Genomic DNA, 13,367 nt, shown 5'->3' with positions numbered 1-13,367 from the left:
GCATGTGTTTGAGATTCATCCGTGTTGTAGCATGCATCAGTATTTCATTCCTTTTGATTGTTGAACAAGATCCCACGGTATGGATATACCACATCTTGTTTAACCATTCTCCTGTTGATGGACGTTTGAATAGTTTCCATTTTGGGCAATTATGAATAAAGCTGGTGGGAGTATTTGCATACAAGTCTTTGTGTGGATAAAAGGCTTCATTTCTCTTAGGTATATACCTAGGAGTGGAATTGCTGGGTGGTATAGTAAATTTATGTTTAATTTTTTAAGAAACTGCCAAACAGTTTTTGGAAATTGGCTGCACCATTTTACAATCCAGCCAGCAATGCATGAGGATCCCATTTTATCCCATCCTTTCTAGCACTTGTCATTGTATGTCTTTTTGATAATGACCACTGGAGTACTATGAAGTGGTGTCTTGCTGTGGTTTCGATTTGCATTTCTTAATGACTAACGGTGTCAAGCAGCTTTTGGTGTGCTTAATTCATTCATTGTCTCAACGAATATTTATGGGGCACCTCATATGTGCCAGAACTGTTCTAGGGACCAGTGAGCAAATAGATAAAATTTTGCAGGGCACTCATATTCCTGTTGGAGAGACAGACGATACACAAGACAATAAATACACACAGTATCAGATAAGGACAACTGGCAGGCCAGGGAGAAAAAAGATTAAGCAGGCAAGGGGTATATAAAATGTCAAAGGTTGAAATTTCAGGAAAAGGAGTCACAAAGACCTCACTGCATCAAGACCTGAAGAAAGTGAGGGAGGTCTTTATGGGAGCATCTGGGAGAGGAGTGATTCAGGGAAACAGAACACATTCCAAAGGCCCCGAGGTAGAAGCAGGACCTTCAAGGACTAGCCAGGAGACCATGCGTGAGAAAAAAAAAAAGGAAGAAATTACCAGGCGATAAAGTCGGAGAGGAAAGAGGGAGCCAGACCTTGTGGAGTCTATAAGTCATGGTAAGGTGTGCACGTGTGCATGCATTTGCACGTGTAGAACAGAGAAAGAAGGGAAGTCACTGAAAGGTTTGGAGTGAGCAATACAATCTGGCCTGTGTGCTAACAGAGTTGCTCTGATGGAGAATGGACCATGATGCTGGGTGCAGGGACAGAGTAGAAACTCGGACGGTGGGGAGATCAGTTAGGAGGCTCTTCGGTGACCCACAGCACAGAGATGATGGTGGCTCAGACCAGAGTGGGGTAGCAGGAATGGTGGGAGGTGCTTGGATTCTGGAAATATTTTAGATGCCGAGCTGGCAAAATTAGCTGGCTGATTATAGCTTGGGAGAAAAAGAGAAGTCATGAATGACCCCAAAGTGTTCAGACTGAGCCCCCCAAAAAATGGACTTGTCATTCACTGAGACAGGGACAATGCAGGAAAGGCAGGTCTGGAAAGGCAGCGTCAGCAGCTAAGCTTAGGGCACGTGGCACGAGACGCCCAGGAGGTGGCCTAAAGAGATGCTGAGTAGACCGATGGATATACAGATCCCGAGCTCAGGCGCACATCCTGGAATCATCAGCGTATAGCTGGCATTTAAAGCCATGAAACACAGCAGGCTGGGAATCGAAGGATTATTTCATTAGTATCTGAGGCAGTGCTCAATAACCCCCATGAAGGTGTTTCACGGATAACTGAGCTGGAGAGCATGGCTGAGCCTGGAGGTCTAACCAGACTTTGATTTCCTCTCCTGATTCTGAAAGCAGGCCTGAATTATCCACCTGACATGGGGTCTAGAGGATGAGGCCAGGCCTTCCTCTTGGGGACCTGCCTTGTCTTCTTGCCAACTTTATATGGAACTCAGAAATAGGGCCTGCCTTGGGATGTGTCCATGAGGATTGCTATGGGCTGAACTGTGTCCTCAGTCCAAATTCATATGCTGAAGCCCTAATCACCGATGGAACTGTATTCGGAGATAGGGCCCATAGGGAGGCAATTAAGGTTAAATGAGAGGATTAGGATGGGGCCTGATAATATAGGATCCTTGTTCTTATAAGAATAGACACCAGAGCTCATTCGCACTCTCTCTCTCTCTCCCACCCTTCCCATGCCCCCCACCCTCCACCCCTCACCATGTGAGTGCACAGGTAGAAGACTGCCATCTGCAAGCCAGGAACCAAATCAGCCAGGAACTTGACCTTGGTTCCCCAGCCTCTGGAACTGTGAGACATGAATTTCTAAGGTTTAAACCACTCAGTCTTTGGCACTTAGTGACAACAGTCTGAGCAGTTTAAGACAAAGACACACGCAGCCCCACAGGGAATGTTACACCTAGGTGGCAGGATATCTGCCTACTTTCTAATGTTCCCAGGAGAGTCCAGAATTTGACCTGTCACTTTACAACTCCTCTTCCTTTGTGGTGGAAGGAGGGAAAGGAAAAGTGGAGAGTGAGAAGCAAGGTTGCAGTTCTTTCCCCAGCAAAACTCTCAGCAGAAAGAAGGAAATAGGGGGCCGGGCGCGGTGTCTCACGCCTGTAATCTCAGCACTTTGGGAGACCAAGGTGGGAAGATCACAAGGTCAGGAGATGGAGACCATCCTGGCTAACACGGTGAAACCCTGTCTCTACTAAAAATACAAAAAATTAGCCAGGCGTGGTGGCAGGCGCCTGTAGTCCCAGCTACTCAGGAGGCTGAGGCAGGAAAATGGCGTGAACCCAGGAGGCGGAGCTGGCAGTAAGCTGAGATCACGCCACTGCACTCTAGCCTGGGTGACAGAGCAAGACTCTGTCTCAAAAAAAAAAAAAAGAAGGAAATAAGCTCTTTATATAACCAATAGTGGCTGTGGCAAAGTAAGAATGACTAATTTTGTCCTGTCTCCCATCGTATGTAACATAGCAGTGTTACTAATGTTACTAGGTCATATCCCTAACTGCTATTGTTACTAGTGTTAACTAGGTCATAGCCCCTACCCTGCCCAGGAGCACATGCAGCCTCTGCACCCAGGCTTCTGACCTTGCACCATCCACCAGTAATGCAAGAAGGCCATAGCGGATGGGAGCCCCTGCACTCCTCACTCTCCATTACACTCTTTCATGGATCCCTTTAGCATCCACCATGACTGATCTCTCTAACACATCCTCCTTACCTTGCTTTTTGAACTTGGCTCTCGTCATTGACCTTCCCAGCCCTAGATATTTGGCAGCCTCTTGCCCATGATTTTGCTTTTCCCATATCTGAGCTGTCTCAGGATACCTTGGGAATTCATCATCTTTCTGTTCCATCCTTCTACCCTTCCACTCTTTCACCAGCCATGCACTGAATATGTGTGCCCATCCGCCAACTCATCCCCTTCAACTTATGTTGAAGCCCTAATCCCTGTGTGATGGTATTTGGAGGTGGGGCCTTTGGGAGGTAATTAGGTCATAAGGGTGGAGCCCTCATGAATGGGATTAGTGCCTTGATAGGAAGAGGCCAAAGAGCTCACTCTCCTTCCACCATGTGAGGACACAGCAAGACGATGCCTGTCTATAAACAAGGAGAAGGCGCTCATCAAGAACCCAGCCCTGCGGCACTCTAGCTAGGACTACCAATCTCCAAACTGTGAAAAATAAATGTTTGGGTTTTTTTTTTTGTTTATTTGTTTGTTTATTTGTTTTTGAGACAGAGTCTCATTCTTTTTTGCCCAGGCTGGAGTGCAGTGGCATGGTCTCGGCCCACTGCAACCTCTGCCTCCTGGGTTCAAGCAATTCTGCTGCCTCAGCCTCCCAAGTAGAGTAGCTGGGATTACAGGCGCCCACCACCACGCCGAGCTAATTTTGTATTTTTTTTAGTAGAGACGGGATTTTGCCATGTTGGTCAGACTGGTCTTGAACTCCTGACCTCAGGTGATCTGGCCCGCCTTGGCATCCCAAAGTGCTGGGATTATAGGCAGGAGCCACCACACCCGGCCAAATGTTTGGTGTTTAAGCCACCCAGGATACAGAAGTTTGTTATGGCAGCCTGAGCTAAGACACCCGCCTCCTCATCACACCCACCTCCCCTTCACACTCACCACCTAATTTGAGCCTATGGGGTTGTGTATGGAGTCTTTATAGGACTGAACATGCTTCAAACCAAGGCATCATACAGACACAGAAAAGCAAAAAGATACGATCTTGTAAAAGAAATGTCTCCTTCTCCCAAATTACCAGGTATGTGGAATATAATATATGTTACCTTATGAACATTTTTTAAAGATTATTAAATTTAAATACAGATTGAGGTATTTGAATTTCAAAGACTATCTGTACAAAGCAAACAAAAAAAAAAAGTCCCAAGATTGGGAAAGGAGTTGATACAAATGATAACTGACAAAGTACAGCCCTGTGGTTCTCAGACTAGAGGATTCTGTAGTTCAGCAATTTTTTTTTTGTAATAGCAAAAAAGGAGGTTGACAGATACATCATTGGTATGAATGGAGAAGGAAGAAAATAAAAGTCATGAGTGTGAATGAGATGACAGGGAACAAGCTAAGGAGTTTGTTGTGGTTTATGTATATACTTTTAAGTTCTGGGATACATGTGCAGAACGTGCAGGTTTGTTACTATACATTGATGGGTGCAGCAAAATCTTTAAAGAGAAAATTGGAGGATTCACATAGCATTACCAGCTTTATGCAGTTCTAAGTGTAGATACCTGAGAAATCATCTCAAGTCTATAATCACTATATTTTCACGGGTGACAGGATATTTTCAAACCAAGAAAGCAGGAAAGATATAACTCCAGGGAAAGGACAATCCTGTTGATAATGAATAAATTTAACTTTATGAAAGACTCACTCATGTTTTTCTCATTTCTCCACAAGCTGATGAAAACTTTGGCACGAAGCACTGGAATGCCGAAGTTAAACCCATATTAATTCCTACAAAATATGCAGTCTCATAAGTCTTCGAGCCTCATCCAGATGCTGTGTTGCCTTTTAGAATCTGCATGCATGTTGGAAAGGTCCCTTGATGACAGGGAGAGGGAAGGGAGCCCTACCTTGCCCTGGGGGTCTTCTTTCCTTTAAGAACTGATTCCCTTTGGATTTTTTCATGGGTCATTATTCTTGGTCTTCCCAAGTTGCAAACAAGCTATTTTTCCATGACAATTTTCTTTTCTTTCGCAGGTTTCTGATAAGACCCAACATTCTAAGTCACTGGTTGCTAGCTTTCCAAGAATAACTACTTCTTGGCAAACATTAGTTAAGTTTTGGATTAAGGTTAAGTTGCTTTCTGTTGGGTTCCGCATTTGTGTCTTAGCTTTAGACAGGCAAACACCTAGTTCTCCATTCCCACGATTCTTATTGATCTGTGCTATTTTTCACCATGATCCAGGTTGCTGTTCATAAGCATGGTCAGCATACCTTCCTGGAGAAAAGCACACAGTGGGAGCCAACGGTATGAGGAAGGAAGTTGCTTTAGAGTTTACAAAAGTCCAGCTGTCACAGAATGATCTGATTACTGAATCAGAAGGGATGTGAAACTCTCTAGGTCTTTCTGGGCCCATGAAAAAGAAGCTTCTGAACTGAGAAAGTGGACCCGGTGTGCTCTAGAAGAGGTCAGGCTTCTGTGTGTTCCATCCCTTGCTCCACTGGCTGCAGGAGTCCAGCAAGTCACTTAACTTGAGTAACCTTGGTGTTAGCACCTCTAACAAAACACAATACCACCCACATCTTGGGCCATGTGAGCATGCAATGGAGTCGCACACAGGCTCACTGACACTGGCCTGGTCCCAGCATGGGCTCCTTTCTTTCCTTCCCTGTTCCCTTGATTCCAGGGGAGGCTGCCCAGGCAGAGCAACCTTGGAGAAGAGAGACTTGTTAATGGCTCAAGGCCAACATCTAGACAAAGATGGGGAAGAGTTAAGAGTATCATGAATGGCTTGTCCCTGGGTCTGGCTCGCTTGTCACCAGGCTCTGTAGCACTGAGTTGGTTGCACATACCTGCCTCCTATGCTGAGGTTCTCCAGTGATGCAGGGAGGTCCCTGCACTAACTGCATGAACTTGGGTCAGGATGGTGCCCTCCTGCTTACACACAGGGGCTCCTGCAGGGCAGATGTTACCATCATCCACACTGCATACGGAGAGGAGCAGAGAGGTCTGGAATTGGCCCAAAGTCACCAGCTGACACCTGAGAGACTCCACATTCAAAACCAGGGTTGTCCTTATCCCATGCACTTCCTGTGTCACCACCACCTAGGAAAGGAGAATCTACGAGAGAGAAATGACCTAGTGGGGAGAGCCCTGTCCCCAAGGTTGCAGGCCAAGGAGAGAAACCTCTGAAGTGTTCAATGTGTCCCAAAGTTGAATGTGGGGACAGGGTGGGGGAGGAGTTCCTTGGGGAGAGTGCTATTTAGGTGTAGAATCAGACATAAGAGGAGGTTGAGATGTCATGGAAATGATGAAGGGTGAAGAATGGAAGTCAGAATCTTTATCGCCACCACTTTCTCTCCTCCCTCTCTCCACTTCCTCTCCCTGTTTCTGTGTCTCCCCTTCTTCCTCCTTCAATCTCCTACCTCCTTTCCCTCTTCCCCCCTTGCCCTTCCTGCTCCCTCTCTTCCCACAAGCAACCCACACACGCTCCTCCACAGCTCTTCCTCCACCCTCCTCTGCATGGCCTCCTCCTCCTGCTCACCCCTTGGCCCCAGAGAGCATTCTGCCACCTTCCATTCCTTCTGTCATCTTATCTCTTCTAATAATTGCACATTTCCTTGAGACAAATTCGAAGGCCAAGGAGAGATAAAATGACTTCTCAGTCAATAACCCCCCGAGCAAGTTTCTCTAAAGTATGCTTTCTTGACAAACTAGCAGGCCTTGTGTTCTTTGTGATTTCAAAAGAAAGTAATGCCACTTGTCCTCAATGGTTACAGAATTAATCCGTTAGTCATCACTGAGTGCCAATTATGTGCTTGGCACTGAGCAGGGCACTTTACCTCTACAGTGGCATTTAATCCTTCCAGTAATCCAGGAGGCCTCCCTCCCCTCATTATACAGGAGAAAAAACGAGGTGCAGAGAAGTTAAGTGATGTGCCCAGCATCACAAAACAAGCAAGTAATAGAGACAAACATAGAAGCAGTTAATTAAAAAGAAGTTTCTACACGCTATCATTGAGCTGCCTACAAGGCAACCAGCCAGGACCTTGGATATGAGCAACAGAAGCATTCTAGTTCACTTAAGCAAAAGGAAACTTCTTGTTAATCTATCTAAGGCTCAAAAGAATCAGCAGGAAGGCTGTAGAGTCAAGCCTGGACATGGGTGGGAACCAGGGCCACTTGGAAGGCCAGGTATGAAAACAAGGAAATCAAGACCTCTTTGTCCTGGGCCCTGTGCTGTGGGGACATGAGCTCCCTGTATTTCAGAAGCTTGATGCCTCCTTCCTAACTCCAGAAGACAGCTATGCTTGTTCACTTGCTGTCCTTTTGGTGATAGAATCACAGGCTCCAGGTTATCATCCTATCAGATTGTAGCTGATGGGGAAGAAGTAACTCCCCAACAGATTTCTACCAGAAGGGTGACACAGAGAAGAGAGCATCAAGTAGCTTGGGGCAGGGAGACACAGATGACAGCAGGCTTTACAGAACAGCAAGTCTTAAACCAAGGCTGCAAAGGGGAGCCATGGGATCCTAATGACAGCTCACTGGGAGGGCACACACATTCTAAAAAAGCTGAGCTGAGCCTGCCCCACGCTTTAGCACATTCCCTCCTCCCAGTAACCTGTTGAGGCAGGGACTGTTAGCACCCCATTGTAGAGGGAAGGAAACTGAGGTGCAGAAAGCTGAAGTTTCTTACCCAAGACCCCACAGGTATAAGTGGCTGAGCTGGAATTCAGTCCAGGCCTGGCTGACTCCAGAATCTAAGCACTTAACTGCTCTGCTAGCAAATAATGCCTCACTATAATAGAGCACTACACATGTCAAAGTGCTCTAAGATCCATTATCTCAGTTCACACTGCAACCCTGCAAAGTAGATAGGGCAGGTGTGATGATGCACATTTCCCAGCCAAGCAAATGGGGCCCAGAGATGCTAAGCGACCTACAGAAGGTCACACAGCTGGTGAATGAGAGAGCCTGCCCTGCTACCTCCTGGCTCAGCACCCTCCTTGCTGCTAATATGCTCCAGAGGACTCTGAGTGCCCAGTTGAAGAGAGGATCAGAGTCAGGACAAGAAAGAGACATTCATTTCTAGATTCTGGTATTTAATTCCCAGGCAGGCCACCTGACCCTTCGCCCTGAGAAGGCACCCAAGTGCCATCAAGTGCCTGGTGCCCTGCCGCCTCAAGGTCTGGGCACGATTAAACAAAAACGAGGGATTGTTGCCTAACAAATTAGCAACAGGTAAAAGCAATCAAGCCATCTGTTGCCTCCCACCGCTGCTGTCTAATCCCCTTTCTCGGCGGTGTCCCCCGCTCTGCGCTCAAACACAAATAAACTGGCCTTTGCATATGTATTTGTGGCTTCAGGTGGGGAGAGAGCCACATGAGCAGGTGGCGGGAATGCAGTTGCTGAAGATGCTCTGCTCATGCAAATGTCCTTAGGTAGGGAGGGAAGTCTGCTGAAGGGCAATGGGACAGGGTCAGCTGACAGAGAGGATGAGCCCTGAGTGGCCAGTGAAGGTGGGGCTTCCGGGTTAGCTCTCTGTTCCACGTGGGAAGTGTCTCCATGCCTTGCTCATCCCTCTGAGGTCTTGCATCGCTGGTCCCATTCTCCATATTAAAAACGCTGAGGCCAAGAGAGGCTATATGATCATCCCAGGGACAGCGGAAGGCATGGACAAAGGCAGAAGTGAGCCCCAGGCCCCCCATGATGGCCAGCTTTCCTAGGAGCCAGTCTTAAGCCACCTCCTAGAGTCTCAGTTTCCTCACTGCAAGTTTCTAAGATATGTAAGTGCATCAGCAACGCTTAATTGGACTTGACCAGAATTAATATGAATCGTGACTAGTATTTATTTCACCTTCTCACCATCCTTAGAAAGTAGATGTTACTATGCCCACTTTACAAATGCAGAAACTGAGATTCCAGAGCTGTTAATTGCAATTATTTGTTAATTGGTACTTACTGTGGTCTAGGCTGGGCTCAGGCTAACAGTAGGCACTTGGATGCAAAGATGTACAGGGAAGGCCTTATTCCTGTCCTCACAGCACTGACAAAGTCAGTTACAAGTGCTTTGGATTAAATTAAATAATGGGGGTGGTGGGCACAGATAGGTGGGTCAGGGCTATGCAGCCTCTCTGAGGCCCAAAGGATGAAAAGGAACCAAGCAGACAAGAAGAGGGCAAGGGCATTCCAGGAAGAGGAAACAGCATGTCAGAGGCCCTGAGAAGGGAAAGGATTTGGTGTCTGGGGTCAGTGTGCTGGTGCCCAGAGCAAGAAAAAGGTTGAGGTGGTGGTTAGACCCAGATCAGACAGGGCCTGGCCAGCCCTAGTGGAAGCTCTGGATTTTCTCCTGTGTGTAGCAGGAGGATGGCCACCTGATCAGTTAGACACCAAAGACAGGCTCCCTTCACTGCGCCACACTGTCCACTCACAGGGCTGCTCCTGCAGGAGTAAAGGAAACTAGTGGTCACCTCCTTGGAAAGCCTTCTCATAGCCCCAGATTGGACCAGAGTGAGGACCCTGGAAGTTCCTAGACTAGGGTTTTCTTCTCCTGGTCACACAGGAGCCACACAGAGCTAGGACATTGTCTTTCCCATTTTAAAATCCCGTGTTACTCAGGATAAGGACAGCAAAGGAGGAAAGGAACCTTCTCTGGGCCACCAGAAGGGTGAGCTTGGGCTTGGGAGACACATCTCTAAGCATCCAGAAATGTGTCTGGGAGTGGGGACGGCAGAGCTCCCATGCTGTGATCTCACAGGGGGACAGGGCTGGGAAGTCCCTTTTAACTTCCGACATCCCAGTCCAGGTAGTGGCAAAGACCTGGGCTCTGGAGTACCCCCCATTCCTTGCTGTGTGACCTGGGGCCTTTCCAAACTCTGTGTGCCTTTGTTTCCCCACTTGTAAAATGGACAGTCTCCCTCAAAGAGCGTTGGGGAATAGAAAACAGCTGCAGGCACTGAGCCGGATGGCTGCACTGAGTAGGTGCTGAGCGACATTAGCATTAACCTCCATCTGCTTCCAGGCTGCCCCTCTTTCAGCCACTCAGCATCAAACCTACATCTCCTATTGTCCCAGAGCCTTGCTGCATCTGAAGTTTCAAATCCCTTGTTAAAAATAAGCTTCAAAACAAGCCAGAAGAGGAGGTGGGAAAGGAAAATAAGAGAAGGAGAGAGGTGGAAGGAGCTTTGCTCCCCTGAAGCCAGACCTCTAATTCTGCTGGTGGCCAGGGACAGCCCTGCCGCCAGTTTCTCTCACAAATCAAAGGGCTGTGGAGTAATCAACTGCAAAGTGCTGAGTTCTTTGAGGGTAGAAGCCAGAAAGGATGCGCTTGTCCTTCTCAGCTCACAGGAGTGCCTTGAGGAGATGGGCTGGGCGGGCCTGTAACTGGAGTTGGAGGGGAGAGGAGGGTGGTCAAGCTGGAGAAAGGGAGGAGAGTTGAAACCAACACTGGCTGTGCAGTCAGACCTGATCCTCCTCCTGTGATTCTGGCCAGTTACCCTCTTCCTTAAGGCTCTGTTGTCTTATCTGTGAAATGGATCGATAGCAGCTGCCTGGCAGGCTTGTTGGGAGGAGGGTATTGAATACCAGATTCAGAGCCCTGTACCCTGGGTGTGGCACACAGTAGGTGCAGCACACAAGAGGTGCTCCGTGAGTGTTGCTTCTCATTCATTCACCCCTCTCTGCAGGGAAAGGGGAGGACTGGAGTGGGCTCAAGTGTCCAAATGCCAGGCTTGCCATCTCCCCACCCCATTGAGCTGTCTTCCCTCATGTGTTCCTTAGAAGCATCTTCCTAGTGTTAGGGTGTGAAGTCGCATGTCTGGGCTCCTACGCCATTATTCTCCTCCTTTCTTTTTTCTTTTTTTTTTTTTTTTGAGACAGAGTCTCACTCTGTCACCCAAGCTGGAGTGCAGTGGCGCGATCTCGGCTCACTGCAAGCTCTGCCTCCCGGGTTCACGCCATTCTCCTGCCTCAGTGTCCCGAGTAGCTGGGACTACAGGCGCCCGCCACCACGCCCGGCTAATTTTTTGTATTTGTAGTAGAGACAGGGTTTCACCATGTTAGCCAGGATGGTCTCGATCTCCTGAGCTTGTGATCCGCCCGCCTCGGCCTCCCAAAAGTGCTGGGATTACAGGCGTGAGCCACCGCGCCATGCTCCCTTTCTCTTTTTATTCTGTCCCCACGGCCCTCCCCACTGCCTTTCTCCTGAGCTGACCCAGCCCCCTCCTAATAGGCTTCACTGCCCCCAGCCTCCCCAGGCCCGCTGAGCACACGGCTGCAGATCCACCACCCTGAGGCCCAGGTCTGCTTTCCCCTGGCCTCGGCACCAGGCTCAGGCACACTCCCCATCACAATGGCTCCACTTGGCAGCCAAAGCCAGCCACTCTCTGGGTGCTGCTGGCCTTATGGAATGACCATCACAGCACCTGGCACCAGCTGGCACCCAACCGACAGTCAACAGCCCTCACCGCACAACCCCTCCACCCGCTCTCAGTACTGCCATTCCCAACGCTCACCATACCCGATCCTGCCTCTTTATTTTTGCTCATGCAAAAACCCAACATCCTTCAGCAATCAGCTAAAATGCTCTCTCCCTCCAGAATCCCCCCAGAATATTCTCTCCCTCACACTGTGCAGAATTTGGGCTCCTTATTCTAGCACTCATCAGAGTCTACTTAGAATAGGGCCATTTGCATAGATGGGTAATTTGCTAAGTCTGCATTTAAGTTTGTACTACATGGAACAGGATGTTAGCTCTGAGGTGCCAATGAGATAGATACCTGGAAACAAAGTGAGTGTGAGTTGGGGCTACTCCAGGGCAGTCAGGGGATGGGGTAACATGAATGATCAAGGGTGTGGTGATGCTGCGGGACAGAAGGAAGTGTGTGGGTATGTGCACACCAGTCTGCATATGTGCACTGGGAACTTCACACACACAGAGCTCCTTGTAGTCCTAAGTGAGCATTCAGGCCTCATTCTCTCTCTCTCTCTTCTCTCTCTCTCACACACACGCAAACACACACACACACACTGCACATATAATGCAAAGACATCTTGTAGATCTTCACATTCTTAAACCTCGTGATTGGTACAAATTAAACAAATATTGGAAGAAACTCCAGCAGAGCTCTCCAAGCCTCAGTCCTGCTGGGTATACCAAAACACCTCCAGCAGCTGAACAGCACAATGATAAGGAATGACAATGTGTTTTACCCTTTCTGAAGTGCTATTCACAAGCAGCTCTTACATCCTCGTGATCTGCTCCCATCTTTAGGGAGGAGGCCTGAGGGCACAGTCTGTTTGAGGCAGAGCTGGTGTTCAAAGTCCCTCTTGGGATTCTGACTCCCAAGCTCTACGGGCAGAAGCTGTGGAAGGCTCTATATCATCAGGTACTGCATCTCCTTGGGACTCTCTCCAGAAGCAGAGTCCCTCCAAGCCTCACGGATCTACGCCTCCTTCTTCTATGAGACAAGAAACTGGAATTTTCCATGTGAGCTATGTAATGGGGGCATGAGCATGCACATCCTCCCTTGAGGTTCAGCTTAGACACAACTTCCCCCAGGAAATCTCTCCTACAACTCTCCCCTCATCCCCAGGCTCCAGTATGTTCCCATAGCACCAAATCTTGGCAGGTAGTATAGTGGTTTGTTTGCAGGTCCGTCATCTGGATCCTGCAGCAGCCTTTGAGCCCTAACCACAGGGACGGGGTCTCATTCACCTATGGGTCCAGGTCCTGGCATATCTTAGACTTTAACAAAACCTTACTGAACATATGGTTGGATGGATGAATGGATGGACAGATGGATGGAGGGATGGATGCATGGATGGATGGACAGATGGACAGATGGATGGATGGATGACCCAGGATGCAAATGAACTCTATGCACAGCTACAGCTATAGAAGCAAGGCTCAATCACTTGGGGGTGTATGGGGAGAGGAGGAGGAGGGAGAGGGAACGAGAGCCAGCCTTTGTCCTCATCTCTTCCACCTGGCAATTTTCCCAAAGAAGGATGAGTTAGTCTTCTAAGGAAAGTAGAGGGGATGTGAATAGAGAAGGAAACCCCACTACCTTCAGTGGGGTCCACAGAAGGCAGCCCAGCCCTCAATCCTAGATGCCTCCTGAGCCCAGAGATCAGTCTTTAGATAAGAAAGTGAGTGTTCTCTGTCACTGCCCCTGCCAGGGGGAGAGAGGCCCCTCCTATACCTGCTCCTAGTACACTCTGCACCCATTATCAGTTTCCCTGGCTGAAAATCTCAAGAGATTTTTCCTCAAGTACTTGTATCTACAGGAGTTTAAGAAATGATC

The sequence above is a fragment of the Gorilla gorilla genome, chromosome 4 (genome assembly GCF_029281585.2).
Source record: "Gorilla gorilla gorilla isolate KB3781 chromosome 4, NHGRI_mGorGor1-v2.1_pri, whole genome shotgun sequence".
Taxonomy (NCBI): Eukaryota; Metazoa; Chordata; class Mammalia; order Primates; family Hominidae; genus Gorilla; species Gorilla gorilla.
Note: the sequence above shows the minus strand (reverse complement) of the source record.